The sequence below is a fragment of the Hyperoodon ampullatus genome (genome assembly GCF_949752795.1).
Source record: "Hyperoodon ampullatus genome assembly, chromosome: 11".
Classification (NCBI taxonomy): domain Eukaryota; kingdom Metazoa; phylum Chordata; class Mammalia; order Artiodactyla; family Ziphiidae; genus Hyperoodon; species Hyperoodon ampullatus.
Genome location: NC_136924.1, coordinates 33,227,712 through 33,234,580, shown reverse-complemented (window position 1 = coordinate 33,234,580; position 6,869 = coordinate 33,227,712).

Below are 6,869 nucleotides of genomic sequence, written 5' to 3'. Positions count from 1 at the left end.
GCTGAGACCTAGTGACTCAGGCCTGGGAGTTCACATGAAACTCATGGAAGACAGGCTTAGAAGGGGAAAGAGTGCTGAGGATGGAGCCATGGGGAAGGGAACTGAGGAACAAAAGGAACCTTTTAAAGACTCTCAAAGGAAGTTGCCCAAGAGGCAGGATGATGACGCTCAGAAATTTTTGCAAGAACTTCTGGTGTAAAGTTATCAGTGTCTCTTCTCTTAGCAATTATCCAAAGCAACAAAGAAATGATACAGGCACCGTCTATTAGAAATTAGGAAAACTAGGTAAAATAGATTAAAAGGATGCCAAAAAACAATGGGAAGGATCAGGGTGTGGGAAGAAAAGGGGAGAGAATGCTGATAATTGCAGATTTCAGAAAAAGTGGGCGATGAGTGCAGATTTCAGGAAAAATGTGTCTCTTCAAGAGGAGGGCATTCCCACAGTGCAAAACTAAAATCCCTCCCCCCTTTTTTGGCTGTGCCACTTGTAGGATCTTAGTTCCCTGACCAGGGACTGAACCCAGGCCATGGCAGTGAAAGCGCTGAGTCCTAACCACTGGTCTGCCAGGGAATCCTCTAAAATCCTTTTTTTTTTAAATAGTAAGAATAAAGTTCTCACTAAATCTGGATTGGTTCCAAGAAGCATTGAAGATAAGACTAAATGAGGAAACATAGTAAGATAAGTCATATTTGTAGGAAGTAATTGTTTGTCCTCGAGACAGAAAGGAGAAAAGAACCTGCATTGTGAAGAATCTGAAAACTGACCAATTCCATTGCCTGAGGAGAAATAAAGGCTGAACACTCATGTAGAAGGTTCTAGATCAGAAAGCACAGTTCTGCTAGTCTAGAACACAGACCAGGCTTCTTCCCTATTTGAATCTCCCGCAAAAAGCTGGCCCATGATGGGCTTCCCTGGTGGCGCAGTGGTTGAGAGTCCGCCTGCCAATGCAGGGGACACGGGTTCGTGCCCCAGTCCGGGAAGATCCCACATGCCGCGGAGCGGCTGGGCCCGTGAGCCATGGCCGCTGAGCCTGCACGTCCGGAGCCTGTGCTCCGCAACGGGAGAGGCCACAACAGTGAGAGGCCCACGTACAGCAAAAAAAAAAAAACCCCAAAAAACAAAAAAATCTGGCCCATGAGAAAAAACAACCAACACAAGGTCCGCACAAAAAATATTAACCCAAGGGCTTCCTTGGTGATGGTGTGGTTAAAAATCTGCCTGCCAATTCAGGGGACACGAGTTCGAGCCCTGGTCTGGGAAGATCCCACATGCTGCAGAGCAACTAAGCCCATGCACCACAACTACTGAAGCTCGCAGGCCTAGAGCCCGTGATCTGCAACAAGAGAAGCCACCGCAATGAAAAGCCTGCGCACTGCAACAAAGAGTAGCCCCCACTCGCCGCACCTAGAGAAAGCCCACGCGCAGCAGTGAAGACCCAATGCAGCCAAAAATAAATAAATAAAATTAATTTATTTTAAAAATATATATTAACCCAAGGACAACAAAAAACAATCAACCCAATTGAAAAATGGCGAAGCACTTGAATAGACATTTTTCCAAAGAAGATATACAAATGGCCAATAAGCACATGAAAAGATGCTCAGCATCACTAATCATTAAGGGCGATGCAAATCAAAACCACAGTGAGATACCACCTCATACCCGAAGGATGACTCATAAAAACAAAAAAAAAACAAAAATCCCAGAGAATAGCAAGTGTTGGCAAGATTGTGGAGAAACTGGAACCCTTGTGCATTGCTGGCAGGAATATAAAATGGTGCAGCCACTGCCAATGGTACAGCAGTTACTAAAAAATAATAAAATTATAATGACCATGTGATCCAGGAATTCCACTTCTGGTTATATATCCAAAAGAACTGAAAGTATGGTCTAGAACAGATATTTGTATATCCATGTTCACATCAGCATTATTCACAATAGCTAAAAGGTGGAAACAACCCAAATGTCCATTAATGGCTGAATAAAAAGTGGTCTATCCATACAATGAAATATTATTCAGTCTTAAGAAGAAATTAAATTCTGACAAGGCAAATACATGGATGAACCTTGAAGACATCATACTAACTATTAAAAAAATGATTAAAGAAGAAAATTTAGGTGATACAAATAAACTTTATTTAACACTTCATGAAGCAGACAGCATCCTTTTGGAGAAGTGTAAAATGGAGTGGAAGGCAAGAAGTATCTATAGGGTACAGAACAAAGAACAAGGAAGAAAAAACCAAAATATCTGATTGACTGAGGCCATATAGTCGACCTTGTTTGGGGTGAGAAGGCCCAGAGTTGGCTTGGTGTTCGGGGTTCGGCTGACTGGATATACTGTGTTTCTGGTCAAGCAGATCATTTACAGGAACAGGAAAGTTATCTAAGTTTCAGTTTACTGACAGTCACCCCAGGCAGGAGTATCTTGAACCTAGAAAGTTATTTCAACATAACTAAGTGAAATAAGCCAGTCACAAAAGCCAAATATTGTAGGATTCCATTTATCTGAGACACCTAGAACAGTCAAAGTTAGGGGCTTCCCTGGTGATCCAGTGGTTAGGACTCTGCTCTTCCACTGCCAGGGGGCCTGGGTTCAATCCCTGGTCAGGGAACTAAAATTCTGTGTGCCATGTGGTGTGACCAAAAAATATATATATATTCAAATTTATAAAGATATAAAGTAGAAGGGTGGTTTCCAGGGGCTGAGGGGCAGGGAGAATGGGGAGCTAGTGTTTAATGGGGACAGAGTTTCAGTTTGAGAAGATGAAAATGTTCTGAAGATGGATGGTGGTGATGGTTGCACAACAATATAAATTTGCTTAATGCCACTGATGAAATGATCAATTTTTTGTGATATATATTTTACCACAATAAAAAAATTACAAGACAAAAATGAAGATAGGGGCTTCCCTGGTGGCACAGTGGTTGAGAGTCCGCCTGCTGATGCAGGGGACACGGGTTCGTGCCTCGGTCCGGGAGGATCCCACATGCCACGGAGCGGCTGGGCCTGTGAGCCATGGCCACTGGGCCTGCGCAAATGCTTACTGGAATTCATACAAGAGACACTACGTAAAAAAAAAACAAAACAACTAAGCAACACGAAAGACAGAGATGAGAAAAGTAAGCAAAATGAAGTGAAAATGAAATGCTAAAAAGGTTTGGCCAAAATACATGAAATAAAGGCAAAATTCCAACGTATGCTCATTGGAATCCCCAAAGAAGAAAACTGAGAAATGTGAACAGAACAAATATCTAAAGATAAAATGCAAAAAAAAAAAAAAATTTCCATAATAACCCTCAGCACAAGAACAACCGAGCAGCAGCTACAGAAGCTGCAAGGATAGAAATCTTCAGAGGGTCTGCAAGTGGGTGTGCGTGGGATAATTTTGTAATTTTCATTTTCCAGGATAATTTTTGGCATGCTCTTAGTTCTCAGGATTATAGAAGAAAAGATGTTTTGATGCACGATAGCTTAGATTTACTTCTTAGAATTCATCTGGAAACTGACAACTGTTTTATCTTTCAGCTTTGTGTTCAAAACCTATTTACCTTTTACATGTTCGTTATAAGAGGTGCCGACACTTCAGATAAGCAAGAGAGAGGATACAAATCTCTTTTGCTTCCACCACTCACGACAGTCACCATACAAACAAGTATTTTGACTGGCACATTATTAAGGACAAAATAAAGGACTTTACAACCATTTTCTTCCATGTTGCTCCAAACAACATGTAAGGTCATTGCGTTTATGTTCCTCACATCTCACAGCCAAGGAAAGGCAGGCTCAGTCGGGGGAATGTACTCACCCAGGCATCTCTCCCGGTGAGCGCAGCACGTGGATGCAGGTTGGTCCATATTTTGCTTCTATGCTGGGTCCCCACAACTTCAAGACACATCTCTAACTTTGGAAAGTGAGGCAGATGTGATGAGACAGCTTTGAGCTGTGTTTCCAAGGGTCTGAGCCACAGCTGACCACCGCCTGCAGTGTTGCCTGGGCAGTGGACAGAGCTCTCAGGAAAAAAATAGCTGCTTATCACCAGGTCGGGGGAGGTGCATACATATTTTGGCCTTCTCATCAGGAAAAGGGCTCAGATAGTGAACAGGTCAGAGGAAAGTGTGTATTTACCTTGAACCAGAACCATGTCCAAGGACAGCTCTACCCCCTTCCTCACTTTCAGCTGCAGAGAAAGGATGCTCCAGTGATGCTGAGGCTTCCTCATGGAGCAGCATTTCTCAGACTTAAACACACACAAGTCCCTAGGGATCTTGTCTGATGGCTGATTCAGTTTCAGATGCCTGAAATTCTGCATTTCTAACCAAACTCCCAGGAAGCTCTGCTGTTGCCAGTCCTAGATCAAACTTGGCAAGAAACTCAGTGGCAAGAAATGCTTCTCAGGATGCCCCTGGCTTTCAAGTCCAAGTCCAGGCTTTTTACTATGACCCCTATGGTCCAGTTGACGTGACCCCTATTTCCAGCCTCCACCTCCATTTTCATTTCTGCATGGTCCCCTGATGATCACAAGGCCCATATCCAGAAAATTTAAAGAACTCCAACAAGTTCATTTTAAAAAGACAAATAGTCCAATAGAAAAATGGATGAGAAACTTAAATAGGCACCTCATTCCTGCCCATTGGAGGGCAGACAAAAACTCACAAGGTAGAGGGGGCTGTTGTTGACCACATTGGGAATCCAACTGAGCAGAAGCCACCTTCAGGGAAAGCCTCAGCTGGGAAGCTGGCTGGGACATTTGTGGAACTCACAGGAAATTGCCTCTGGGGCTGATCTTGAACTTAGGGCATCCTTGGAACTCATAGGAAGTTGTCTCTGGGGCTGATGTTGAGCTCACTGGCTGTCCACCCGATGACTGAGCTCCACTGGGATAAGGAAAGAGGCCACACCCCTTCCCCTGCAGTGTGCCCTCTACTGACAAAGCTTAACCCAGAGCTAGCTGTCAAAGGAGAACAGTCAAGAGGGTCCAGTGCTGGGTCCCAGGCAGTGCACTTAAGGGTGGATTTGGAGCGGAGAAGTAACACATTGATAACTGGCACAGGGACAAAATGTTAATGGTTGTGAATCTGGGTGAAAGGATACGTATGGGAGTTCTTTCTACTATTCTTGAACTCTTCTGTATGTTTGAAATTACTACTAAATTAAATAACTTAAATAAAAGAATGCCATTAGCTGAAACTGGCCAAAATAAGACGTTGGGGAGGATGATTTCTTGATTTTAAAAACTGCATTGGACTCTAGAAGAGAATTTGATTTTGGTCTTTGATTCTTTTGGACTTTAAAAGATTTTGATTTCTTTTTTTTTTTCGGTACACAGGCCTCTCACTGTTGTGGCCTCTCCCGTTGTGGAGCACAGGCTCTGGACGCGCAGGCCCAGTGACCATGGCTCATGGGCCCAGCCACTACGTGGCATGTGGGATCCTCCCAGACTGGGGCACGAACCCGTGTTCCCTGCATTGGCAGGCGGACTCTCAACCACTGCGCCACCAGGGAAGCCCTGATTTCTTTTAATTTTTAAAAGGTTAGGAAGTAACGGAAGGAACCAAACTTGGGTCTGCTCACCCATGCACAGTAAAGCCAACCTACTGACACCGAGTTTGTGGTGAAGGAAAGTTCAGCTTTCATTGCAGGCACCAAGCAAGGCGTCTAGGCAGCTAGTGCTCAAAAGACCCGAACTCCCCAACTGGTTTCAGGGACAGGTTTTTAAAGACAAGGTGAGGGACGTGGGTGGTGCGGTGTGTGATCAGCTCGTGGATATTCTTCTGATTGGTGGGTGGTGAGGTAATCAGGAGTCAACATCATCAACTATCTGGTTCTAACAGGTCTGGGGTCTGCATGATTGTGGGTAGCATGCAGTTAACTTCTCCCACCTGGTGGGGGCTTCAGTATCTGCAAAACAGCTCAAAGGCTCAGAGTATTATCTATAGCCCTTGAGGAACGAAATGTTCTTGACTTTGTTTAATGGCTAAACGATTATTATTTTGTCTTGCTTGACTGTTTTCCTTTCTTTCTACATTTTCTCACTTCTCTGATTAATTTACTCTCTGGTGCTTCGGGAAGGCTTAGGAGGCTAAAGTTTTCTACAGACAAGAGGCAGCCAGAGGACACTGGGGGGCGTAGGGGGAGTGTATCAAGGGTGTCTGGTAGCTGATTGCTCCCTCTCACCAGGGCATGTGATTGCGTGTGTCTTCCTCCTCTTACTAAACTGTAGATTACACCTCAGAGCTAATAGGTTTCTCAGAACTCCTGACTGACTGAGATGGAGGGCCTTGTACCACCTCGGGGGCACTCATGAAGAACCCCACTTAACCCAGAAGAGAGAGGAGGACAGTGGTGGGTGTAAGGTTGTCCTGAGTAACACAGGGCGTTGATGGGCTTCTCTTGGCCAGGAGGGCAAAGACTTAACTAGTGGGGAGATGAAATGAGGGGAAGGTGTTTGTTCACCAGAATTCCAGGTGATGTAGGAGAGCGTGCTTCCAGGAAGTAGATCCTGATAGGGAAGCAGCTGGGTGCTGAAGGCATTTCAGGGAGGAAGAGGGCAGAGGAGCTGCTTGGGCTGTGAAGCAGGAAGTATGGGCCAGAGAGAGGGGGCAAGAGGAAAGTCTTTTTTTCCAGAAGCTTCTGCCCCTGTGGAAGAATCTGGGAACCAGAGAAGCAAGTGACAAGGGAAAGCTGAGCCTCTCCCATCCCCTCTGGTGCTGGCTCAGAGCATTAGTAAGGATTCTTCAAGTTTCTGTCAAGGGTATTTTCTCCCAGATTGCTGTGAGCCTGGTGCTGCAAATCTGCACCCAGATGGAGTCCTGGATTTTATTCAGGCTACACTTATTTTGTGGCTGAAGAAACCAAAACTCAGAA